Source organism: Lutra lutra, chromosome 18 (assembly GCF_902655055.1).
Source record: "Lutra lutra chromosome 18, mLutLut1.2, whole genome shotgun sequence".
Classification (NCBI taxonomy): Eukaryota; Metazoa; Chordata; class Mammalia; order Carnivora; family Mustelidae; genus Lutra; species Lutra lutra.
This window is the reverse complement of record NC_062295.1, coordinates 18992719-19020409: the sequence shown is the minus strand read 5'-3', so window position 1 is coordinate 19020409 and position 27691 is coordinate 18992719. Positions and strand designations below refer to the sequence as shown.

General features: G+C 44.0%; 1 long non-coding RNA gene across 2 annotated transcripts in view; it reads left to right on the top strand.

Moving 5' to 3' along the window:
* Positions 1-27691, top strand: part of LOC125090270 (uncharacterized) — a 75951-nt gene that overhangs the window by 20222 nt on the left and 28038 nt on the right. Inside the window, exons 3-5 of one of the 2 annotated variants that reach the window (XR_007124263.1) lie at positions 1762-1942; positions 10763-10865; positions 12189-12550. The exons of the other annotated variant lie outside the window; for it this stretch is intronic. This is a non-coding gene — a long non-coding RNA (uncharacterized LOC125090270). Of the gene's footprint in view, positions 1-1761; positions 1943-10762; positions 10866-12188; positions 12551-27691 lie in introns of those variants that run through there. 2 annotated transcript variants of the gene reach the window in all.

Genomic DNA, 27691 nt, shown 5'->3' with positions numbered 1-27691 from the left:
AGGACTCACCCTGGTCTTAATCTCCTAAGCAAACTTTAGCTTTTAGAAGGATCCACTGTATGTCATTAATTTCTTAGTCTCTTTCTTCATGCTTTCCCTGGTTTAGTTGTCCTCTACCCCATGTCAGATGCTGAGAAGATCCTCCTTGGTCTCCAAACGCTACTTTTCCTTAGGCTTGTCTCATGGCATCTCACATCAGGAGTCAGATGGTGAAAGACTTTAAATTCAGGGTTATGTTTTTTGGGTTCTAAGACTTAAATAGGGGGAACAGATGAATTGACAGAAAGTAGTGTTTGAGGTCAGTGGTGTGTAAGGGGCAGAATAAAAGGCAAGATGCAGGTAGAATGACTTGAGCGGACTTTGTCAGGAGAGCGGCGAGGGATTTGTCCACGGTGCTGCTTGATGTGTGCTGAAACATCACCGGATGTCCAAGGTATCCGTATGTATTTTTTTTTTTTTAAGATTTATTTATTTATTTGACAGAGATCACAAGTAGGCAGAGAGGCAGGCAGAGAGAGAGAGGAAGGGAAGCAGGCGCCCTGCTGAGCAGAGAGCCTGATGCGGGGCTCGATCCCAGGACCCTGGGATCATGACCTGAGCCGAAGGCAGTGGCTTTAACCCACTGAGCCACCCAGGCGCCCCCATATGTATGTTTTTATTTGCAACAGCCGAAGCATGAGCTAGGCAGGACTCACAGGATGGAATGGAAGTTTTTCTTTCTTGGCTATGCCATCTTTACCTGAGAAGAGTCAGAACAAATAACCAAGCAGTATAGGAGGCTGGCTAGATTTTCTTTCTGGACATATATATTCTCCTGAATGACTCGTACTTCTCTCCAGTTTAGAAAGTCTGGAAATGAATTCATCACCCTTACCAAACTTACCCCTCTTCTGCCTTTTCCCCATCCCACAAATGGTGCCATCATTCCTAAAAGGTAGAATCAGCCTCAGTTCTACCTTGTATCTCTCACCCACCTTATACAGTGTCACTTTGTTTTGTTGAGTCTTCCAAAACAGACCTAAACCCCATCCTCTTCATTATCACTGCCACCCTTATGGCCTCTGGCACCATCGTCTCTCACCTGGACCACTGCATTGGTGCTGTGGCCTGGATGGCTTTCCTCATTCTCTTGTTTCCTTCCATCAGTCTTCTCATAGCCATGACAATGATCTTTTAACAATCTAAATCTCATCAAGCCATTCATTTGCTTAAACCCTTCAATAGCTCCCCACTGCCTTCAGGAGATAAAAAGAACTCCTTACAGTGATCAGTCTTTATAAGATCTGGTGTCTTATGTTTGTTTTATATCTCTCCCCCATGGCACTGTAGTTCTTTCTTTTCTTCAACTGTTGTGCTCTGTCCAGACTTAGGACCTTTCCTCACACTTTTCTCTCTGGAATGATTCACCAGTCCCTGCCTTCACCAAGCTAATGCCTGCTTCATTTCTTAGCTCAAAGATCACTAATTCCAGGGTACCGCATCTTGGCTTAGATCCACCGATTACATGTTCTTGCAATGCTCTGTATGTCTTCCTAAGAGCCAGTGAACATATTCAAAATTTGTTTCCCTTCTAGATTTTTTTTTTCCATCGGGGAAGAGCCTACATTTTTCTTTTTTACCATGGTGTCATCTATAACCACACTCAACACTTAGAAGTTGCTTAGTAAACATTTGTTGAACAAATAACCAGGAGTCCAAGGACCCAGATTGGATGAGAACTGAGCTAAATGTCCTCAGATCTGGGTTCCTCATCGTCCACAGGCTGAAGTGACCTGAGAGGCAAGGGTTACATGTCTTCAGCAGCTACGTGTTGCAAAGACCAGCAGATGTTCTGACTGCTTCTAGATGTTGTTGGTGGGCTGTGTCAGAGGGGGCTGCCAGCCAGGCCTTGCCATGTCAGGAGACCTTGGGGGAAGGAGCAGATCTCAAGCTATAGCAGATGGTAAGTGCTGTCTTTAGTCTTTAACATTTAAGGGAAAGAACTGGGAATAGACACTCGGCTCAGTGGCAGTTATGATGCATTTAAATCAGCTTTGCACATCCTTTACAGAAATGCATATGCCTCCAAAATTCTTAATTGCCCTTAGATTGTGTAGGAACTTCCTCCTGTCCATCTTTCTGTTCTCAAAGCCTACTATGGAGCAAGCCCTCTGTGCACTGGGTGGGTTGCTTGCTGAAGGCAGGCACATCCTAAGACCTAGTGGCATTTGATTGGCCTTGGGTAACTGACCATCTTCTCTGGGAGAGTCACACTCCCTATAGAGGACACTATGTCTTTTGCCTCTTTATATCTCCCCCAATTTACTCAGTTATTCTACCCAAGCCAGTATTGGGCTGGGTGGGACGACGCCACTTGGCCTTATTGTAGTTTCCTGGAGAACAACAACTTCTGAATAAGGGAAGTAGGGCTTGGGTACGTATTTCTGTTGACTTCCACTTGAAAATGGGAACATGAGCACCTACTCCATAAAATTGTTGGAGAGATTAAGTAAAATCACATATGTGAAAGGACCCAGCCTGTGCCTGACATATAGAAAGGTAGATTTGAAGATAGCATGGTGAATATGGTCATGGGCCTTGCAGTCACTGTGCCCTGGGTTTAAATCCTGGCTTTGTCGCTTATGAGTGTTGCGAAATTGACAACTTGTGTAACTTCTGTGAACCTCACTGTCGTTGTGGAGGAAATGGCACTAAACCACAGGATCTAATTCACAGAGTGGATGGAGGATTAAATGCAGTCATGCACATAAAATGCTTGGCCAGGGGCGCATGGGTGGCTCAGTGGGTTAAAGCATCTGCCTTCGGCTCAGGTCATGATCTCAGGGTCCTGGGATCGAGCCCCGCATTGGGCTCTCTGCTCGGCAGGGAGCCTGCTTCCCCCCTCTCTCTGCCTGCCTCTCTCCCTACTTGTGATCTCTCTGCCAAATAAATAAATCTTAAAAAAAAAAAAGAAAATGCTTGGCCATAGAGTGAGTGCTCAATAAAAAGATAATACTCTTTAACATCATCATCATTACTGGACAGGGGATGGAAAATGGGGTGTCCTGGCTGTTTGCAATCCTTCTGGGAACATTTGGGGTTGGAGGTATATATTGATAACTGTCATCCTTCCAGTTATTCAAGCTAAAAGTTTAGAATTGTCCTTGAATCCTTTGTTTTTCTCAGTCCCCATAACCAGTGTATCAGGTATTCCTGTTGGCTTTCCCTTTAAAACAGAAGCTGGCTAACTCTCTGCCCTCTCAGTTGCTACTACTCTGGTCTGAGCCACTGTCCTCTCACTCCTGGACACCGCTACTGCCTCCGAGCTGGTCTCCCAGCTTTTTTCCAGTGGTCTTCTCAACACAGCAGCCAGAAGAATCCTGGTAAAAACACATGGTCTGCCCATGTCTCTTTGCTGAAAACCTTCCAGTGGCTCCCTGTCACCCCTAGACTAAGAACCAGAGTCATTCCAGTGACGCAGGCTCCGCAGTGCTGTGATCTCCTCCTCTGTTCCTCGCCTTTCACCTCCTAGTCCCGTCTTCATTCATTCTGTGCCAGCCACATTCATTTATTTGCTGTTTCTGTTTAAAAATTTTATACTTTAGTCTTTAATTTTTTAATTTAATACCTTTAATTTTTAAAATTTTATACTTCAATTTTTTATTGTAAGTGAACTCTGTGCTCAGCATGGGGCTCGAACTCATGACCCTGAGATCTACTACTGAGCCAGCCAGGCGCCCTTATTTGCTGTTTCTTGAACACACTAGGCATACTCCTCTATTTTGGGCATTTTGCATGGGCTATTCCTTCTTCCTATAATGCTCAGAAAAAAATTAAATGTTTGCTAAAGAATGAACCAAAAGGAGGTGCCTGAGTGGCTCAGTCAGTTAAGTGTCCAACTCTTAGTTTTAGCTCACGTCATAATCTTAGGATTGTGAGATCGAGCCCTGCTTTGGGCTCTGTGCTGAGTATGGAGCCTGCTTGAGATCTCTCTCTACCTATCCCCACTCCCGCCCCTGTTTGTGAGTGCTCTTTCTCTTAAAAAAAAAAAAAAAAAAAAAAAAAGAACCAAAGGGAAGGAACTTCAAAGAACTGGAATCAGCTTATACAGGAGAAATCACAAGACCTGCAGAGTATTTAAACATTTAAAAAGATTTGTTACCCACTCAAAAATATGGTTTCATTTTCCAGATTACAGTCCAAATTTAAAAATTCTAATGAAGACTAAAATGACCTGGTAACATTGGATCCACAGTCCCTAATAGAAAGCGTGGGTAGAATGGAGAAATTTTCACCCCCTTTGGACTAGGCAGATCCTTTCCAGTTTGCTGTGATCCTAGCCCAACGCACTGTCTTCACTTGGGTTACCTTCTGGTCCCTGGAGGCATCTGGGTTTGCTCCTTTTATTTTTTTGCCAGTAGCTAAGAGTGTATACTCCCATCTCTGAGGCAGGCGTCCTGCTCCTGTGGGCCTGGTCTCCCATCTTCCTGGGCTCTCTCCATGTTTTAAGTAATTAGGTACTGGGGTGATTGGCCATGGAAGATCAGTCCTCAGTCACTCCTGAACACACAAAAATATTCATGAATACATGAGATGAAAATGTTTCTCTGCTGGGAACATTGATCAGAGGGTTGATGTTTCTGTAGCATTGGTAATTGGATTTCTACGATGAGAAATTCAGTTGTTTGGGGTTTGTCTGATGCATTGTGGGCTGGGATGGCAGCTCGTGGCAGTGATTCAGGGTGGCTCCATCGTCAGGGAGCTGAGCTGCCATCTGACCAACAGGCTATAGAGAGGAGGGAGGGTTGAGGAGGTCACTGGGGGCTCTTATGGTCCAAACTTCTTATCGGTGAGCTGCACGAAGAACACCATCTCTCAGATTTATCCACAATTTTAATGAATGTCCTATTTGAGATAATGACCCATGTCTGGACTTGCACAAAGCCCTGAAAATACTCCTATGAACTGTGTTTTATCTCAAGTACTGCAGTGTGCAGCATCCAACATTACCATTGATATTATCTTTTGAGAACTCTTTCCCAGGTTCTTTATTAAGGTTTAATTAAATTTTATGTGTTATCAATTAGGATTAATCTGCATTTAGTCTGAATTAGAAGGAGCCAATTATAAATAACACCACTTCTCATTTATTCCTGAATGCAAAATGAAGGTTTTTAAACTTCTCAGGGAAAAAAAAAAAACAACAAAAAAAGCAACAACCCCTCTGAACCAAATGTGCACTTTAAAGAGTTTTATGCCCAGGAGGTGGAAAGTTCTATTAAAATAAAGTAAAAGAATTCTTGTAGAAAGATATTATAGACAGAAAATGGGGGATAGTGAGGGAACCAAAGTGTGAATAAAGCATACTTCCAGGAGGAGCTTTAAGAAACTTACATTTTCTGTTTTTATACATTTAGAAAGTGTAGATCTTCCTTGAGTTAAGATGGGGATATGTCCCTTTAAACTCATTGTAAGTTGAAAATATCATAATTCAAAAGTGCATTTAATACACCTAACCTACTGGACACCATAGCTTAACCTAGTCTGCCTAAAAATGTGCTCAGGACACTTACAACATTAGCTGACAGTTAAGGAAAGTCATCAAGATAAAAAGCTTCTGCACGGTAAAGGAAACAGTCAAAACTAAAAGGCAGCCTTCAGAATGGGAGAAGATATTTTTTTTTAAAGATTTTATTTATTTATTTGACAGAGAGAAATCACAAGTAAGCAGAGAGGCAGGCAGAGAGAGAGAGGAGGAAGCAGGCTCCCTGCTGAGCAGAAAGCCCGATGTGGGGCTCGAACCCAGGACCTGGGATCATGACCTGAGCCGAAGGCAGCGGCTTTAACCCACTGAGCCACCCAGGCGCCCCGGGAGAAGATATTTTTAAATGACATCTCTGATAAAGGGTTGGTATCTAAAATCTATAAAGAATTTATCAAACTCAACACCCAAAAAACAAATAATGCAGTTAAGAAATGGACAGGAGACACGAATAGACATTTTTCCAGAGAAGACCTACAGATGGCCAACAGACACATGAAAAGATGCTCAACATCACTCATCATCAGGGAAATACAAATCAAAACCCCAGTGAGATATCACCTCACACCTGTCAGTATGGCAAAAATTAACAACACAGGAGACAACAGATGCTGGTGGGAATTCAGAGAAAGGGAAACCCTCTCAAACTGTTGGTGGGAAGGCATATGGGTGCAGCCACTCTGGAAAACAATATGGAGGTTCCTCAAAAAGTTCAAAATAGAATTACTTTATGACTTAGCAATTGCACTGCTAGGTATTTACCCAAAGGACCCAAAAATACTGATTTGAAGGGGTACATGCACCCCAGTGTTTATAACAGTATTATCAATGATAGCCAGTTATGGAAAGAGCCCAGACATCCATTGACTGGTGAATGGATAAAGAAGACATGGTACATTGGGACGCCTGGGTGGCTCAGTGGGTTAAAGCCTCTGCCTTTGGCTCAGGTCATGATCCCAGGGTCCTGGGATAGAGCCCTACATTGGGCTCTCTGCGAAGCAGCGAGCCTGCTTCCCTTCTTCTCTCTCTGCCTGCCTCTCTGCCTACTCGTGATCTCTGTCAAATAAATAAATAAAACCTTTAAAAAAAGGAAGATATGGTATATATACCCAATGGAATATTACTCAGCCATCAAAAGAATGAAATCTTGCCATTTGCAACAATGTGGATGGAGCTAGAGCATATTATGCTTAGTGAAATAAGTCAAAGACAAATACCATATGGTTTCACTCACGTGGAATTTAAGAAACAAAACATGAAATAGGGGAAAGGAGAAAAAAGGAAGACAAACCATATTAATGATAGAGAACAAACTGAGGGTTGCTCGAGGTGGGGTGGATGGGAGATGGGCTAAACGGGTGATAGGCACTAAGGAGGGCACTTGCGATGAGCACTGGGTGTTATATTTAAGTGAGGAATCACTAAATGCTATTCCGGAACCATACAGTGCACTATTACACTATACGTTTACTAACTAGAATTTAAAAACTTGAAACATTTAAAAAAAAAAATCATCGGACACAAAGTCTGTTTTCTAGTAAAGCGTCATCTCCCGTATTGGTTGAACACTATACTGAGAGTGAAGAACAGAATGGTTGTACGGGTGCAGAGTGGTTTGCCGACCCTCATGATCGTGTGGTTGAGTGGGAGCTGTGGCTGCCACTGCCCAGCATGATGGAGGGGGATCCTGTTGCATGTTGCTAGTTGGGGTAAAAGCAAAATTCAAAATTCCAAGAAAGGTTTTTATTGAGTGAGTATTGCTTTTGCACCATTGTAAAGTTGAAAAATTGCTAAGTTGAACCATTTATAATTCAGAAACTGTCTGTATGTGGATGGGTAGTACAAATATTGCAACCTATTTTTTGTTACACACAGGCATTTTGCTATAGCTCTAGAAGTTTTCCAGGTGGCATGTGATCTAAAAGAGAAATCTGTTTGTCCACATCTAACCATGGAGTTCTAAAAAAACCCATCTCCATGGAGGGGACGGAGGACCTGCACAGGCAGAATGATTCTACTTGGTGGGAACATATCAAAAGATTTTCCTTCTTAAAAAAAAAAAAAAAAAAAGCTTTTTTCCTTCTGAAATTCTGGCTGGATGTTGGTGGTCTAAGCATCATTGGCTGTGAGGGCAGCCATGACATTAGAGATACAGTCATCCGTGGGTAGTTGAGGCAAAGAGACTTTCAGGTTTAAAGTGTTAACCTGGAGCAGTTGCAGAGAGAGAAACAGAGTGCTCTATAGTTTCTGACACATCTGTTTCTAGAAGAGGCCCCATTGTCTCACGCTCTGTTGTGCTCAGTGAGACCAGTTCTGACCAGTTCAGCTCTTTCCAGTTCTTTTCCTTCTGGGCACAAGTAGGCTTGCACTCTTCTCCTTCCCCAGCCCTGAACTTGCCAACGGCATGAGATTTGTTTGGTTAGTGACATGCAAGAAGTGGGGCGTGTCAGTTGCCTGTGGAAGCGTTAAGAGGTAGCCTGCCATGTTTTCCCTATCACAGCAATTGTGGAGACAGGGGTGAGATAGAGGGGGAGGAGCAGAGGAAGAGAGAGAGAGAAAATGAATCTCAAGCAGGGTCCACACTAAGCACAGAACCTGATGCAGGGCTCGAGCCCACGACCCTGAGATCATGACCTGAGCCAGAATCAAGAGTGGGAAGCTTCACTGACTAAGCCACCCAGGTGCACCTTCTCTAAGCTTTGATTTCTTTAGGTTTTGGTACCTGCCTGATTGAGTTGTTAATTGAAAAAAGTAATTCACAAAAATTGCTTCACTCTGGCACACAGCAGGTACTTAATGTAAGCGCTTGCTGGTCTTGTTGCTGTAGTTGGGGATGCCTCTGTGTTGTGTCTAAATGACCCTATCTGTGATACCGTGATAGTATGTTCGGTGGTTCTGTGAACTGTTAGCAGTTCAGTATCTGGCCCCCCGTCCTAATCAGGAGTCCCACAGCAGGCTTGATTCCCCTCTGTTGGAGTTTCCAGAATAGACAAAGCCTTTTAACACAGAGTTGTAATTACTTTCGCCTCTTCATTACAACACTATCTAGTATCTCATATAGTTTAAGGAAGTTTAGCCTATGATAGCAGCCCATTCGGGGAACCTCTGCGTTTTCAATGAGCAGTTGGAGACCTACCCTGCGTAGGCTTTCTGACTCATCTGTGGGCTCCAGCACTCCTTTTACACAAATACCCAGCCATTCCAAGAGTAACTTGTGACTTGTTTACCTTGGGCCTCTGCACATTTGTCGGCTTGGGTCTCATTTTAGCGTGTCCTGCCTGTATGTAAGTGTAAACCAAGTGACTTGTGGACTTGAATTCTTTCGGTGACCGATAAACAGGTATACACTGGGGGAACTCTTCCCGTGGGTTGGTGTGCTGTTGTGCTACAAATCCTCTAGGGGGTGTCACATAGGAGGAAACCTTGGGGACATTCAGGAACAGTGATGAGGCCAGTTCAAATATTATCTGGACCCAGAATTTAGCATGTCCAGTTCTCTCGGATGGTAGGGGCTTGTTCCAGAATCAGAGGGTGGGATTCCATTGTGTGCAGACTCACTATAGCCAGGAATGTTTTTATTACAAATGACAAAAACCCAGCACAAACCCCAAAGAAAATGTGTTGGCTATCTTAATTGGGAACTGCTATGGCTAAACCCTTCTAGCTTCAAGTCTGGCAGTATCTGGGTATTCATTTTATTTATTTATTTATTTATTTATTTATTTATTTGACAGACAGAGATCTCAAGTAGGCAGGAGGCAGGCAGAGAGAGAGAGAGAGGAGGAAGCAGGCTCCTTGCTGAGCAGGCTTAATCCCAGGACCCTGGGACCGTGACCTGAGCCCAAGGCAAAAAGGCTTTAACCCACTGAGCCACCCAGGCACCCCTGGGTATTCATTTAAAAAAAAAAAAAAAAGATTTTAATTTATTTATTTGACAGAGAGAGCATACAAGCAGGGGGAATAGCAGAGGGAGAGGGAGAAACTGGCTGTCTGCTGAGCAGGGAACCTGAGGCAGGGCCCGATGACCAGAGCCAAAGGCAGACGCTTAACTGACGACAGCCACCCAGGTGCCCTTGTATCTGGGCATTCAGATGATGTCATTAGTTCTTTCTCTCTCCCCAACTCTGACTTACTTTTTCTCTGTATTGATTTTCCTTTTCTTCACTCTTTCACATGGTGGCAATGACAGCACCAGCACCTCTGGGCTTCCAGAGGTGTACCAATGATTTCAACAAAAAAGATTAGACTGTGCTGCTTTTTGGACAGTTCTAGCAAAAGTACTGGGGAGAGCCCCAGAGTTAATTTTTCTACTGTACTGCAAACCGAAAAGATTTTAAAAATCCAATAAAGAAGTAGGCAAAAGATAAGAGTAGGCAGCTTTCAGGAGAGGAAATGCAAATGGCCAATAAGCAAATTAAATTATGCTCATTCATATGGGGGAAGGGGAAATGTAAATAAAAAGCCAGTAAGATCATGTTAGAAATTCATTAGTTTGGCCAAAATGGAAATGATTCATAACCTACAGCTTCTGACTGTGTGGGGGAAATAAGGACTCTCTCAGACTTTGCTGGTATGAGCAAGAATTGTTTTAACTGTTCAAAATAATTTGTGATTTGTTTAACTAGACTATTGGTGAACAAAAATCTGGAAGTAGTCACTGAAATTCAAAATATACATACTCTTTGGGTAGACAAAAATACAGGTCAAAAGAAAAATGTTTATTACAGCATATTGGATACTTGCATAAATTTGGAAACAGTCCAGATGTACAAAAATAGGAAATTACTGAGTAAATTATATTATTTCATACTCTGGAGTTTTATGCAGCTACCAGATACCTATAATATCTTGTTAAGAGAGCAGATTTGTGTAGGATGATCTCATTTTTGACAAAAAAGAAAATCTATCCATGTAACTTTTTTTTAAAAGATTTATTTATTTATTTATTTGACAGACAGAGATCACAAGTAGGTAGAGAGGCAGGCAGAGAGAGAGGAGGAAGCAGGCTCCCCGCTGAGCGGAGAGCCTGATGCGGGGCTGGATCCCAGGACCCTGGGATCATGACCTGAGCTGAAGGCAGAGGCTTTAACCCACTGAGCCACCCAGGCACCCCTATTCATGTAACTTTTTATAGATGCCTGTTTGCATTAGCCCAAGAAAATATGGGAAAATACATATCATGTAGTTGACATTAGTTACTTTGAAGGGAAGAGTTCATGTGACTATATGTTGTTATTACAGTTCGAGAGGGAAATTCAGCAAAGTACATTTTAAAAAGGACAGGAAACATGAGAACAACAGATGGACTTTGGACTTCCAATGGAGTAGCATCTTAAATCTTCAGGTAGGTGTGACGGAGGTGGGGGGTATGACTCTGCAGCTCTTGTCAAGGGTCTGTTTCACAGATAGTTGGTAAAAGCTTCCTCTGCCAGTGCTGGTTGTGATGTTTGTGCCGCCATGCTCTGCCACAAGGGGATGGTATCCTCCACTGACCCTGTTTGTGATGGACCTTCCATCTGAAGAATGAACCCCTTAGGTGCACATGGGGCGTGCATGTTAGGTTTCAGCAAATACGCTATCTTGTACATGGAGAGAGGGTGAGGTCAGGCCCTGGTTGTCAAAAGATCTTTGCCAATCATGAGGCCTGAGTGGCCTCCTCTGGTTGTGCCACAGTCCTATTGTGGGTTAAGGTTCTCTGTGGACCGTCTGTGGAATCTAACATTCAAACTGTGTGATGGGCTAAAGGGCAGAGATTTCAACTTTCCTTATTTTCCTTTTTCATTTTGTTGTTACTCTTTGGACGTTTGAGATGTAACTAGGGAGTTGATGTTATTTTTCAGGGTTACCAGCCTTTATGTTTGCGTCATGATCAGTCAGCACATCTATTAAGCAAATGTTTATGGAATGTTGGACACTGGGGAAGGCACATCACTGGCCTTCCTCTTGTACTTTGTGTTTTTCACATTTGTACTGAATGGCTGTAACTATGTGGAAGTAAAGAAAAAAAGAACAATCTCCCAAGTAATTATTGAGTCAAAGGAAAAATAAAATATATAATCAAAGACCACTTAGAGAATAATGAGAATGTGACTCATACATATGAAAACTTACAGGATATAGCCAAAGCCCTTAAATTGCTTTTTATTGTTGAAAATAAAAATGAATGAAGTTAGCTTTAAAATCAGGGACTATGAAAATTAGAAAAAATAATGTTCAGGAGGTAAAAAAAAAAAAAAAAAAATCTTTTCAAGAACAAAGCAGAAATCCATGGATTCAAAAGCAGAAAAGCTCAAGATATAATAAATGCATCCAAGAAGTGGTTCTTGGAAGAAAACTAATAATGTAGATAAACCACTGGCATATTGACTGAAGGGAGGAAAAACAAAACAAATAAAATTATAGATGAGGAACTAAAAAAGACATGTGGGAGATTAAAACCCAAGATACTACCATGTGCAGATCTTTCTAAAGAAATGAAAAAAATCCAGTGATGCCGATTTTTTGTGCCATCTCGACAACAGAAATGGGCTCATGAAAAAGTAATGTGTGAAAAGAAAAATAATCATACAAAAATTAAAAAGTTAAAGTGTTACTAAATAGTAGCTCTAAAGTAGCCTCCTTGAACAGAGATTTTTCTAATGTTGTTTTTTCCCCCTATATTTTCCAGCAGCAGATTTTTCCTATCCTTGACTAACGATTCCAGATTATAGAAAAGCATGGAAAACTCTCTAATTCATTTTATCAGGATGGAACAACCCTGAAATCCAATCTTGAAGAATATAGTGGGGGAATGGGGGAGGAAAACAGAAGACCATGGCACTAGATGAAAAACTATAAATAAAATAATAGCAAACAGAATTCAATAATACATTAATAGAATCATTCACTATGACCAAGTAGGATTTAGCTTCAGAATGCAAAGACTTTTGTTTTTCAGAACAATTTTATTAAAAAAGAAATAAAAGAAAATCTCCTAGATTAGTTGAGGCACCTTTTCTATACCTTTCCTGGATTTCATTCTCTCCCCACCTTCCCTTCTTCCATCCCCCACCCCTTGCAGAAACAACTATCTTGAAGTTGTTATTTAGCCCCCTAATCTACGTTTTGTATCCCTGCAATTTTCATGTGTCCATAAATACTCAACTACATATTTTGTATGTCCTTAACATTTCATAACTGGCTTTATTCTAAGTGGGTTCCTCTGGAACTTGATTTTTTTTTCCCCTCTTGGCGTTATGTTCTCAAGATGTATCCATGTTGATACAAGTAGATCTAGCTCATTCATATATAAATGCACTATATTTTATTTATCCTTTATTTTCTACATGTGGACATTTAGGTTGTTTCCCTTATTTTGGTGGTTATTATAAACAGTGCTCCCACAAACATTGTATTCTTTTCCCCACATGCACGTGTGAATGACATTACAGTTTACTCTCCTGTCTGCTGGGTGTGACAGTTCTGTCTCCCACAGCTGTGCTAATTCTTGTGTGGGATGGGTTTATTTCTGTTTTAGTTTGTTTCCCTGATTTTTCCAGTGTTCAGTGATCAAGAGTGTTTCCTTTTCTCTGAATTCTCTCTTTATATCTGTTGTCTAATTTATACTAGATTAAGAAAATCCTTTTCCTGTTGATTTGTAGGATTTCTTTTTATAGTCTGTTGATCCAGGACTATTTAATAACAAGGAATGTGTTAATATATTACACCAGAGAAATAGGTTAAAAAAATACCCTATATGATACGCCAGTAGATACGAAAGAGGCCTGCAGTAGAACCTAAGATTACTTTTTATAAAAAGCTCTTTGAAATTTGAGGAATAGAAACATGATAAAATTATCTCTTTTGAACAAGCAAGATATCCATCAGTCTTGCTGAGGAAACATGAAATGTGTTTTCATTAGAGATAATGATGCTTATTGTTAGGGGCTAAATCGTGTCCCCCCACCCAGTTCCATATGGTGAGGTCCTGAGTCCCAGAACCTCAGAATGGGACTGGACTGTGTTTGGAGACATAGTCTTTAGAGAGGTAATTCAGTGAACATGCAGTCACGAGGATGGGACCTCATCCAGTGTGACTGATGTCCTTGTGAGAAGAGGAAATAAAGACATAGAAGGACACAGGGGAATGCCCCTGTGGAGACAGGGGGGGAAGGCAGTCATCTGTAAGCCAACAGATCCTTCTCTAATGGCTCTGGAAGGAACCAACCCTACTGCCACCTTGATCTTGGACGTCTATCTTCCAGAATTATGAGAAAATAAATTTCGGGGTTTTGACCCACCCAGTCTGTGGTACTTTGTGATGGCAGCCCGAACAGACCAATGCACTCATCTCACTGATACTGTGTAAGTGTGTTGTGAAATTTTTTTGATCAATGACCATATGGGATTACAGAGATAGAGGCACAGATGTGAGAAAGACCAGTGTATCATTCATAAGTGACGTGTCATGAGAACTGGAACATTGTCAGTAAGATGGTTCAGGAACATGATTGGATCTCAGACATTTATGGATGAATAACCAATAAGACAGCTATTACTAAATGTCTTAGTGGCAATATCAACAAAAAATAATCAGACTGTAAGAGGAGGAAGTGCATGACGAAAACTATAAAAATTTAATAAGGGGCGCCTGGGCGCTCAGTCAGTTAAGCAGCTGACTCTTGATTTAGGCTCAGGTCATGATCTCAGGGTCCTAAGATCAATCCCTGCATTGATTCTTCCTCTCTCTCTCCCTCGGCTTCTCCCTCACTCATGCACGCATGTGTGTATGTGCTCTCTCTCTTAAAAAATAAATAGGTTGGGGGGGGGTGGGGTTATGGGATATTGGGGAGGGTATGTGCTATGGTGAGTGCTGTGAAGTGTGTAAACCTGGCGATTCGCAGACCTGTACCCCTGGGGATAAAAATATATGTTTATAAAAAATAAATAAACAAATAAATAAATAAATAAAAATAAACATGTCCTGAGCAACACAGGTGGTTTAGATAAATAGATGTGTCAGTTGCCTGAATAGGAGCCTAAAGAGTTTAGAGATTTAAATTCTTCCAAAATTAGCTTACAGATGAACACATGGAATTTCTGCTGTTTACTACCTTAATAAAATAATTCTGTGGTCCAGTGAGGACAGCATAGGAAAGGATTCCTAACAAGAGACTTGAAACACCAGATATGATAACGTATTGCGAAGCTCTAACAATTCAGACAGGGTGGCGTGGCGCAGGAATTCCGAACCAGGGAGGTGGGACAGTTCTTAGCCGTGTATCCCTTTAACGGTCACCAAAGATGGGATATGAAAAACAAATGATGCAAAGATTATCTTTTAAAAAATCGAAGAGGAGTGGAAGCTGGAGTAAAGGAACCAGGCAGGGCAAGTAAGGTTAGGAAGGGTTGTGGGTATAGCTGTCAGCCAGTGAGAGGAAAGATCATGCCTTACTCTGACCCCCATCTTCCCTTTGCGTCTCTTCCTGCTGGCTTTGGGGAAGGGCTACAAGATGGTCAGAAGCACCCTTGCCCTTCCATCCTCATCCCCCTCCCTCTGGCTGAGTAGACTCTCTAGGAGGGCCCCCCCGAGCCACCAAAGGAGAGGCCTCATGTAGTAGACATCATGCTTGGGGTGTGTCATAGAACTCACACAGGTCAGGACTTCCTGGTTGGTTAGAACAGTAATTGGTCTCATAAATAACATTCATGCTTCTCTAAAACCATGCCTGCCGTGGGTGGTCCCCCAGTGAGTAGTCTGGCTCATTCTCTCTCGTGTGGAACTCTTGGGAGGCACCAGGGATCCTGCTCGTAGTACTGCAGCCCTCACTCCACTCTCCTCTCAACACAGAGCAGGCTGAAGAGGAAGGTCGCCAGGGTCTTGCCAGGCTCACTGTGGGAATGGGAGGCATCTGGGAAGTGGAAGGATCCTGGGTCACTCTCTCTCTCTCTTTTTAAAGATTTTATTTATTTATTTGACAGAGAGAGAGGGGGAAGCAGGCTCCCTGCTGAGCAGAGAGCCCGATGCAGGGCTCAATCCCAGGACCCTGAGATCATGACTTGAGCCGAAGGCAGAGGCTTAACCCATTGAGCCACCCAGGCACCCCAGGATCCTGGGTCCTTTATTCAGTGCTCTGGAATAGGCTCTAACTTGTGGAAGCGTCATGAAGGAGTGGGAGAATGTATTATGAGGTAACATTCTGGTGTCATGTATAATCTAGAACAGGAATTGGCAAACTTTTTCTGTAAAGGACCACGTAAATATTTTTGGCTCTGTGGGCCATATGGTCTCTGTTGCAACTACCCAGCTCTGTCCTTGACTGCGAAAGCAGCCATACGCAGTGGGTAAATAAATGGGTGTGGGTATGTTCCAATAAAACTTTATTTATAAAAACAAGTGGCAGCTGGGATTTTGCCCTCAGGCCAGAGTTTGTAGATCTGGGGTTTAGAACTTCATTTTATAGTTAGACTTATCTACACTGCTTCCTTGTGTGACATTGGTAAATTATTTTACTTCTTGAGATTTAGTTTCCTCCTATCTATGTTGGGGGGTACTAGGAGGTCTATGGGATGGTATATAGTAAGTACTCAAGAAATGTGAGCTTTATTGTTGGTTTGTTGTTAACATCCTTATGACTGTTGTTTCTTGTGAGGAACAGAAGAGTCTCAGGAAGGTCACCTCATGACAAGCACCATCCCCTCATCCTGGCTTAAAAAAAAAAAAAAATCAGGGACACCTGGGTGGCTCAGTTCGTTAAGCATCTGTCGTCATCTTGGGGTCTTGGGATGGAGCCCTGCACTGGGCTCCTTGGTCACCAAGGAAGTCTGCTGCCCCCTCCACCCCCCTCAATTTCTCTCTCTAAAATAAATAAAATCTTGAAAAAAAAATCAGAACACTGATTCTACTTAACACCGCTGTCAGCTGGCATGAGTCTTTAACATTTCCAAGATGCTGTAACATCTGTTGGCAGGTCTTTGGATATACTTTACATCAAGTCTGAATTCCTGAAGGATCTGTGCTTATTTTTGTAACTTCAAATTGGAAATTGAACTGGAGGTTTTCATGAAACTCAGACAGGTCAGGACTTTGCAGTTGTTTAGGAGAATAAGTCACTGTCCCCATAAATCACAGCTGGCCTCCCAGGGGTCCACGGCACAGCCAGACCATCCTGCACTTTGGCTCAATTTCTTTCTCACTGGGCAGTCATTTGTTGCTGGACATTTACGAAGGAACACACATTTTCCTTCTACTCCTCTCTGCTCTGCTGGAACATCCCCAAGTCCCCGCTCTGGGACTATTTCTGTGGCGATACCATTTTGTCACTGTCAGGAGCCAACATGTGGTCCCTGAAAAGCTGGCTCTTATTTGATGGCAGGGCCTCTGGCATGAAGATGTCCAAATTATTTTATTTGATTTTTTTCTGAGCCAGTAAATCAGTGTCTGGAATATATCTTGCAGCCTTCTCTCTGCATCCCCACTTCCCCACTGCCCTGATGCGTACCGTCACCACTTCACTCTGTGGTGACTGGACTGGCTTCCTGGTCTCTGTGCCCCTCCTACCGGTCCTCATGCAGCCCCCAACCCGTTTTTCCATGCGGCAGCCACAGCGATACTGGAAAAATGCTGATTAGATTATATCAAAATTTCAATGGCTTCCCACTTAGAATCTTAGAATCCGGACTTCTTAACAGTTGTCTGTTAAGGCCCCACAGGATCTGGGCCCTGTTTACCTCTTACCTTGTCACAGGGGCTGACCTACTAAGTAGCAGCCACACTGTTCACCCTCACATTTCTTTCTTTCTTTCTTTCTTTCTTTCTTTCTTTCTTTCTTTCTTTCTTTCTTTCTTTCTTTAAAGATTTTACTTATTTATTTGACAGAGACACAGCAAGAGAGGGAACATAAGTAGGGGGAGTGGGAGAGGGAGAAGCAGGCTTCCCACTGAGCAGGGAGCCCAATGTGGGGCTTGATCCCAGGACCTAGGGTCATGACCTGAGCCAAAGGCATTTGCTTAACAACTGAGCCACCCAGGGGCCCCCACTCTCATATTTCCTAATAACACTAAAAGGCCCCCAGCCCCAGAATTTTGTATACAATTCTTCCCGTGTGACGATGCTCATATTCTTTTCCTCTGGTTGCTGTAACAAACGACCACAAACTTTGTGGCCTAAAATAACACACATTTCTGTTCACCTGGGTGGGTAAGTGGGCTAATCATCTGCCTTTGGCTTGGGTCATGATCCCAGGGTCCTTGCTCAGCAGGGAAGCTACTTCTCTCTTTGCCCCTTTGCCTCCCCTTGTTGGTGCACTCTCTTTCTCTCTCTCAACAAAAAACCTAAACCACAACAACAACAAACCCCACACTTTTTTTTATCTAATAGTTCTGGAGGTCACAAGTCCCAGGTGGGTCTCAGTGGGCTGAAATCAAGTTGTATTCCTTCTGGAGGCTGTAGAGAGAGAATCCATTTCTTTGCCTTTTCCAGAAGTACGGGCTGCCTGGATCCCATGGCTCCTGGCCACATCACTCAGACCTCTGTTTCTCTTGCTCCCCTTTTCCCTTATGAGGACTCTTGCGAAGAGAGTGGGCCCCGTGGACTAATCCAGGATAACTGCCCTACTTCACAATTCTGCACTCGGTCACATCTGTAAAGTGCCTTCTGCCGTGGAAGGTAACAGGTTCATAGGCTCCGGGGATCAGGACGTGGACATCTTTGGTGGGGTCAGTGTTCTTCTGGACATAGCTGACTGTCTAGTGTTGAATTTAATGGACCTCCTCAGGCCTTTCAGCCAGTCCCATCTATGTAGGTTTCCCCTGATCTTTCCTCTCATAAAACCGTGTGACTTTGTCTTATAGCAGATTCCTTAATAAATGTGCCCCATTATTAAACCTCTTTTGATTGTGTATGCATAGACCTTAACAGCCTGCATCTCCTCCCACTAAGGTCCTCTAGCCAGACGGGTCCCTTTGTCCCTTTCTCCCCCACCCACAGGCTCGGTCCTACTCTTGCCTGGCCTGAGCTGAAATCCTGGAGAAGGAGCAGGTAGAGATGATCTTGGCTCACCCTCAAGACAGTCTTGCCAGTAGGTTTCCACATCCAGTGTGATTGGAAGGCCAGGTGCACAGCCTCCTGACTCCTTTTTAGTGGGGCACTGGGTCATGTCTGTGAAAATTGGAAAGTGGAGGGTTTTAGTGCTCTCTCTTCATAGACATGACTCTTGCCACTTAGAGAATTACTGGCAGGACCTATCCTCATCTGAACCAGCAAATGGTCTGGCTGGAGTGCTTTCTTGCACTAAAATTTATGATGTTAATCACAGCTCATCGAGAAACTTCTCCAGAAGTAAGCTCTTGGTTTTAGGTTGGGCTCCCTAGAAGCAGCCCTGTGATGACGATTTGTGTAACGTGATTTATAAGAGTTCACAGGGAGCACTGGTAGAGAAGTGGGGAAGTGGGATGGGGACTGGACAAGGCAAGAGGGTGGTATCATCAAGCACAGTCCCATGGATGGCCAGCATGGCTCAGTCCCACAGGGGAGCTCCAGGGGCAGTACAGGTCATGCCTGACAGTTGTCCCACAGAAACAAGAGAGCTGGTAAGGTTATACACCTGTACCTGTCAACTAGCTGGTTAAAGGTTAAAGGGAATGGAAGTACCTAGCCACTTCAGGCTCTTGGCATACCCAGGCAAGGTGAGAGCAGTCCTCTGACAAGGAGATACAGATGCTGGCTGAGTGAAGGCACATCTGGTGCTTCACACCTGTGCTTGTGTGCAGACAATGATCAAGTGATCTGAGTGTGTATGGGCAGAGCCATGGAAGCCCAGCTATGTTCTTTTGCTCTTAACGTGGACCTGTCAGTTCATTCAATATGTACTCTGTGCCAGGCTCTGGGGATGCAGGTGACAAAGGACCTAGGCCCAGCCCTCATGAAGTTTAAAATTGAGTAGGGGAGACAGTAAGTTTTAAAAAGCCCACAACAATGAGGAATTACAGTTGTGTGTAGTGCTGTGGATGAGAAGGCCTGCTACCAAAGGAGTAGACCCTGCTGTGGTGGATGGGTGGGCGTGGAAGGCTTTTCATGATGTTGAGCCAAGAGCTGAAGGTTGACTACAGCAGAACGGGGCAATAAAAGGGAGAAAGGAACATTGTAAGCCAAGGGAGCATATGCAAGGATCCTGAGGCAGGAATCAGCAGGAGGACATAAAAGAAGACTGGTGTGTCTGGAGTTCCAAGAGCAGGGGGGAGTGGCAAGAGGCCAACCTGTGGCTTGCTGAGGGATGATTTTTTTTTCCTGCTTGCCACCTAATCTTTCTGGCACTGTCCAGTGTCTTTCAGATCCAGATCTGTGGGCCATTCTACAGTATGTTCCTTGGAAGCCAAGGGGAAATGGGGACACAGAGAGGATGTTAGGTGGGCAAGTCTGTTTTCAGCTGTTCATCTTTTCCCCATTGTAGCTTATAGCTGAAATTAATACATAAATTTACAGCCGCAAGTCAGTTGTGATAAATAATCCCAGAAGTGTTCCGATTATTTACATTTTTATGGAATCTTGCCTGAGCAAACCCAGAGAGCTCACTAGGCACTTGAAGAATTATGTCTTGTTCAAAACCAATTTAATAGCAATGGAAAATAAAGCCATCTGTGGGAACTTGTAGAGTAGAGTAGTAATTCTCTGCCAGATGAGCAATATACAAAAAGCACCAAATGAACCCGAGCACACCACGCTCAAAGAAGAGTAACAACTGCAACTTAAATGAAGTGTCCGAGGACATCAGGCCTCCGCATGTCTCTTGCTTACGTGTCATTCAGATGAGCATTCTGGTCACGTGGCGATGTGAGCAGAGTCCTCATGATGGCTCTGTCCGCAGTGGTGCTGACTGGAGGCAGGCGGCACAACAGGGAAGAAAGTTCACTTGGTGGAGGGGTTAGCAGCATGGGTTTGGGGCCAAAGAGCTGAGGTTCGCATCTGGGTTCTGTCATTTACTAGCTGTTTGACACTGGGCACCTCACTTTCTCACTGTCCTAGTACATAAAATGAGATGATACATGTTTGTGTTCTTCTCTCCAAACCCAGCTAACAGCGGTGGTTTATTTGTTTGTTTGTTTCTTTCTTTCATAGTTTATCACTTATTTTTAAAAGCTTAATTGAGGCACAATTTACATGCATTAACATTCACCCATTTTAAATGTACAGTTCAATGAGTTTTTAGCAAATTTATATAATTGTGCAGTTACCTCCACAATCTAGTTTTAGAATACTTCCATCACTCCCCAGGCTCCCCTCATTCCCATTTATGGTTGATGCCTACTCCCAGTGCCAGCTGTAGGCGGCCACCAATGTGTTTCTGTCTCTACAGTTTGTCTTTTCTAGAAATTTCCTGTACATCAAATCATATAATAGGTAGCCTTCTGTGGCTGGCTTCTTTCACTTAGCCTAGTGTTTCTGAGATCTGTGTTGCTGCATGTATCCAGAGTTCCCTTTTATTATTGGCACGGATATAAACCCCGTTTTACCCACTCACCGAACTGATGGATACTTGGATTGTCCAGTTTTTGGCTGTTATGAATTGCTCTACACAGTTGCATATGTGTCTTTGTGTGGACACATATTTTCACTTCTCTTGAGTAGGTATTTAGGAGAGAAATTGCTGGGTTGTGTACACAGTGATTTTTAAAGAAACTACCAGCTCATTTCCAAAGTGGTTGTACCATTTTACATTCCCACGAGGATTGTAGCTATTCTCTGTCCTAACCCTTGATTTATCCATCTTTTTTATTTAGTCCTTCTGAGTATCTTGTGGCATCTCATTGTGGTTTCAGTTTGCATTTCTGTGATGGCTAATGGTGGGTGCCCCTTGTCACACACTTACTACTCATTGGTGTATCTTCTTTGGGAAAGTGTTCATTCAGACATTTTGTCCATTAAAAAACCGAGTTGTCTGTCTCCTTATTGGAGTCTGTGGCTTTTCTTTTCATTTTATGTAGCAAAAGTTTGAAATTTGGTTGAAGTCCAATTTGTCAACTTTTTCTTTGATGGATTTCTTTGATGGATATTACTTTTAATGTCAATACTAAGAAATGTTTGTGTAAACCAAGGTCATAAAAGTTTCCTGTTCTGTTTTCTCCTAGAAGTTTTATCTCTTATATTTGGATCATGCTTCATTTCTGTTAATTTTTTGCATGTGGTGTGAGTTAAGGGTCTAGGTTCATTTTTGACATAAGGATATCCAATTGTGTTTGCACCAGTTGTTGGAAGAATACCCTTTCTTCATTGAACTACCTTGGACCCTTGTTGAAAATCATTTATTTACATGTGAGTCAAATTCTAGACTATCTTACTTTTCCTTTGAGGAATAACCTTCCTCCCACTTACTGTAGGTTTGTGGAACAGTAACTGGAGATGCTATCCTCTCCTAGACTTGGAGTGGGCTCAGGAACCAAGCTGGGATGCTCTGATGCTTTCTTCCTAGGATTCGAATCCTGATCAGTGAGACAAGGTGAGATGATGGAAGAAGTTTTTTTTTTTTTTTTTTTAAGATTTTATTTATTTATTTGACAGAGAGAGAGAGAGAGAGAGATCACAAGTAGGCAGAGAGGCAGACAGAGAGAGAGGGGGAAGCAGGTTCCCTGCTGAGCAGAGAGCCTGATGTGGGGCTTGATCGTAGGACCCGGAGATCATGACCTGAGCTGAAGGCAGAGGCTTAACCCACTGAGACACCCAGGCGCCCCTGGAATAAGTTTTTATTTAATTACAGAGGCAGTCTCCTAACCAGACTCATTCTGCAAGATGGTGGTAGTGGTGCTGGGGGAGAGGTACTAGGTCAGGTAGCAGCGGTGTAATACAGCAGAACCACTTGCAAGCTATGGCAGTGGCACAGAGAAAGAAGTATCCAACTCTGCCCCGGGAAGTGCCATGAAAACCTCAGAAGAAATACTGAGGCTGGGTCTTGGCAGGATGCCTAGGAACTCATCAGGGAAGTGGGATGGGTGAAGGCACTAGAGGAGGAGGACATGCGAGGTGGAAATGGTATGTACAAAGCCCTGGCGTGTTTAGGGAAGTGTGAAATTCATTTTGGTTGAACTGAGGGCGGGACTGGATGGGTGAAAGAAGATGAACTTGGAGAGGTATTTTGGAAGGCCCTGTAGATCTTGCCAGGGATGTCTGACTTTATGCTGAACAGGGCAGGGAGTCACTGAAGGAGAATATGTCCTGGTGGGAAGTTGTCAGGAATTTGAAAAACAGCTGGGATGTCCCCCACAAGGTGGGGTCTTCTTCAACAGTGTATTAGCGCACCACGCTGCCGTAACAAAATCTCACCCACTGGGTGGCTAAACGACAGAAACAGACCTCTCACAGTTCTGGAGGCTGGAAGGCCAAGATCAGGGTGCTGGCAGGTTTGGTTTCTCCAGAGCTCTCTCTGGAGGGGTCTGTCTCCTTGGGTTGCAGATGGTTTCTGTGTCATCACTTGGCCTTTTCTCTGTGTGTGTGCATCCCATGTGTCTCCTTCTTATAAGGACACCAGTCATATTGGATTAGGGCCCCACCCTTATGACTTCATTTAATCTCAGTTACATATTGAGTATGAAGGCTTCGACATACGAATTTTGGGGACACACAATTCAGTCCATGTAACTAGCATTTTATGAAATATGTATTATCTCCTGGGCCCTGTGCTAGGTAGTTTCCATGCAGTCTTTCATTTTGTCCCCATACCAGCTCTGTAACCTTGGACAACTAAGTTAATGTCTTTGTGCCTCAGTTTCCTCACTGCAAAACAGGGATAATAATAGTATTTGCCTTATGATGTTGTTACGAGTATTAAATGAATCAATATATATAAAGCATTTAGAACAATGTCTGGTACAAGGTGTTTGTTAAATATATACATAAGCCCTTTCTAGGATGAAGGCAGAATTCCTATCCTTATTTTACAGATGAGAAAACTGAGACCTTGAAGGAGGAAACATCTTGCCCAAGGCCAGCTGGCAGAAACACTTGAATTCAGTGCTGTCAAACCACAGCATATCTCAGATCTCTGAAATGGGCTCAGGGGGTCCTAGACTTGTGGCCGTTTCTGCCATGTTTCTCAAGGGAGAAGAGCCTGATCGGTTTCATATTTGGGGTGCAGGGCCTGTCACAAAGAAATCACTGGCTGCTAGACTGGCCCCAGGTACTGGTACTCTGATCTGCCCCAGTCTGCTGCCTCAGGTGATCGGTAGGAGCGTTTCTAGGTGCCAAAGCAGGAAGAGCGCACAGAGGTATCTATAGTTTGTGCATTTTGGAGAAAGGACAGAAATTCTAGTGGGCTGAAGCATAGGGTGTCTGGTGAGGATGAGGAGAGAGGGGGTGTCCTGAGCCAGAGTTTGGTGAGATTCATACATCTGCCTGCCCTTTCACTGTAAGCCACAGGGACACATTGGAAATAGTTAAGCAGGATCACTTCATCAGTATCAACTCACAAACAAGGATACTGGCCAATTTAGTCAGTAAAACAAAACAATTAAAATGGAAACAAAGGTCAAATAACCATATGTTTAAAAAGAGCTGCTTCAAAGATCTAGGCAAAAGGAACTAACAGAAAACTCTTCAAGGCACTTCTATCATTTTTCCTTCTCTGGGGGATCCCCTCCAGACTGGGTTGGGGAGAGGGAATCTGATTGGTTTAGCCTGGTCACATGACCAGCATCTAGGTGGGGAGAGTCTTTTGATTGACAGTCCTACCAGAGTGTCTCCAACGCGGGAGGAGAGGATCCCTCAGTAAAACTAGGGGCTGTTACCTGGAGATGGGGGTGGGGTTGTTAAGAACATCGGAGAAGCAGGAAGTAGACGTATACTAACGGAGGAAGCAGACCTGAGAATCAAACCAGAAAAGGGTGCTTTTGTTAATTACTCACAGTTAACTCCACAGTTCCATGTGCAGTGCAGCTGAAAAACCTGCCCCCGGCCTAATTTTAGTTTGTGACTTCAGGGATAGATATAGGTCTTTTTCATAGTTAAAATCTAATGGTAGGCAACTAGATACATTTCTGTCCACACAGAAACAGTTTTTTTTTTTTTTTTTTTAAGATTTTGTTTATTTATGTGACAGAGATCACAAGTAGGCAGAGAGGCAGGCAGAGAGAGGAGGAAGCAGGCTCTCTGCTGAGCAGAGAGCCGGATTCGGGGCTGGATCCCAGGACCCTGGGATCATGACCCAAGCCAAAGGCAGAGGCTTTAATCCACTGAGCCACCCAGGCACCCCAAAACAGTATGTTTTATGAAGAAATTTATTTGCTAATTTTTTTTAGTAGATAATACTTTAGCATAGTCCTATGGTTCAAAAATCAGAACGATATAAAAGGTGTACATGTGAAAGTCTCATTCCCATTCCCAGGCCTACAGAAGAGCACTTACTATTTTCTTCTGGTGTTTTTCTGGACACCTGGGTGACTCAGTCGGTTGGGCATCTGCCTTTGGCTCTGGTAGTGATCCCAGAGTCCTGGGATAGAGACCCTGCTCGGTGTGGGGGGCCTGCTTCTCCCTCTCCTTCTGTCCGCCACTCCTCCTGTTGTACACTTTCTCTCTCAAATAAATGAAATCTTAATAAAAAATAAAATTCTGCTTTGAGTACACATGAAAATGTATAGGAAGGACATGCTCTGGGTTTCCTTTATGGAAGGTGTTGGGGTCTCCGAGGACGCCCGGGGAAGCTGGACATCTATTTTATCCACCCAGCTCCAGCTCTGGGAGTCTCGCAGGACCCTTTCTGCAGGACTTTTGTGGTGCCCTGGGCTCCCCAGAGTCCTCAGTGCTTTACTTCATTTCCCTGAGGAGGTCCAAGGCTTCCAGGCCTGGGAATGAACATCCCAATTCAGTGGAATACTCCAGCTTTTCGGGACTGGGGAATCCAGGAGTTCAGGCTAGTTTTCGGATTCCTCCAGGTTTCCTAGACTAGGGGTCCGGAAACTACAGCCGGGAGAGTTGGCCACTTGTTTTCTAAATAAAGTTTTATTGGAACACAGCCACACCCGTTTGTTTACCTGTTGTCCTGGCTGCTGTTCCTTTACAGCAGCAGAGCAGGTAACAGAGACTTTCAAAGCCGGACATGTTTTCTGTCTGTCCCTTCACAGAAGAACTTTGCCAGCCCTGCTCTAGGGACTCCTCAGGGTTAGAGAACCTTTGATGGCCTGAGGTGGTCATCAGTTCAGAGAAGGAGCAGCTCAGGCACGAAGTGCTAGAGTCATCCTCATCCCCTCCTTTGCCTCAGCCTACCCCCACCTCACAGTCACTTCAGCACCAGTGCTGGTTGAGTTTTCCTCCCAAATATCCTGGACTCTGTCCATGTCGTTCCCTCTCTGGCAGCATCATGGCTTTGTCTCCCACCCAGACCACCGCTGTCTCCCACCTACCTTCTGCTTCCATCCACTCTTCACAGACAAGCCTCAGTGGTCTTTGCAAAATGTGTATCTGATCAGGTCACCTTCCTGCTTAAAATCCTTTGGTGGCCTCCTGTTTTTCTTAGAATAGGGGCTCAACTCCACAGTCTGGCCTCTGCCTGCCTGCCCAGAGCCCTCTCAGGCCATGCTCCCCACTTCTGTCTGCACTCCGGCCACACAGAGGGTGCTGGGCTCCCTCCAAACCAGGGCTTTTGCACATACTACTTCCCAGGCCTGAATGTCTCCCACCTTCCCTGCTTTTCCAGTGGACTCCTTCCCGTCCTCAGGTGTTACCTTGACCATAGCTTCCTTAGAGAATGAACTCTTAACCTCTCTCACCAGGTAAATCCCCTTTTTATAGGCTTCTGTCCCCAACCCCAGCATCTTGCCACAGCTGCAGTTCTGCATTTATTTGTGATGGTTTTCTCTTTGTCTGCCTTTTCCGTGAGTGTGGCAACCCATATCTGGTTTTGCTGACTGGTGTCCTCAGTGCCTAGCACTGTACTGAGCCCATAGTAGACCATCAGCAGATACGTATCTGCCAAACAGCGGATGACTCATACTCCATCCCAGCCCCAGCTGGGTGATGGGAGAGAATTTGCTGTGCAGCTTGTTGGGGTTTTAGGTGCCAGCGTCTCAACTTATCCCCTGAGAACCACATTTCACAGAGTGAGTTGGCAGAGCCAACCTTAGGCTGGTGTTGATTGAATGCCACTTTGAGACAGCAGCTGCTGAATTCCTGCCAGTTGGTGTCTTCAGCCCCAGACAACATGCTTTTCTCCAGACTGTGTCCCTGGGATCAGTCGTACCAGGAGGGTTGCTTGTCACATTCACTTCCAGCTTCTCGGTGCCTGGTCCCCAAGAGCCCAGCCAGTGAAGATGCTAATGAGGGAAGACAGACAGGTGTCTTTGCTCCCCCTGCCCCCATCTGTTAAGTATTCCAAGGGATCCAGACACAGAATTTTATTTGTTTTTCTGGACCTAAGCTGCCCCTTGACATAGCCAGTGATTGCCTTTTTTAAAACCATGAAGGGGGACTAGGTCCTTTCATCCACTGATAAGGTGCTAGGTGACAGAGAGATCAGCATCCCAACACATAAATCTGCAACTAATCCTTGGGAATCAATATTTTTCATTAAGAACCTGTGAGAGTTGGGCCATTATGGGGAAAATCTGTTTAGGTTGACACCTTGATGAAGTTATTCAGTTCAGGGGCTTAAGTCATTGAAAGGTAATAAAGAGCACAGAGCAATCTCGGGGCTGGTTAGGGGAGAAAACGATGGGAGTATTGAGTTTCAGTTCAGTGAAAAATGACCTCCTGATTTATTGGGGAGTGATGGGGTGCTGGCCTCTTGGGCAGGCCGGGCCAGACAGGCAGCATGGCAGCTTCTCACTTACTGCCTCGTACCCACCCGCTGTAGCAGCCGCGCTTCGTAAGCTGTCTGCCAGTAAGAGGCGGGAAGCGTGTTAGAGGTCTTGGGATATCTTGGGATATTTTCAACATGTTCCAAGTCCCGACCCTCATAATAATCTTTCACATGTTGGACTCCTTCCTGTGGGTCATGTGAGATGGGGCATCAGAGTGTACTAAAGAGTTTAACAGTGAGATGGAATTTGCATTTGTCAAACTTGTCTTTATAACCCGCTGTATCTGAAAGGACCCAGCACATCACCAGAAAGAACCAGGCTTTTTGGAGCCAATCATGGGTATAGTCAGAATCCAGAGGAGGGCGTCCCAAATGTGGTTCCCCTTTGTCCATAGAGAATCACCTTAGAAAA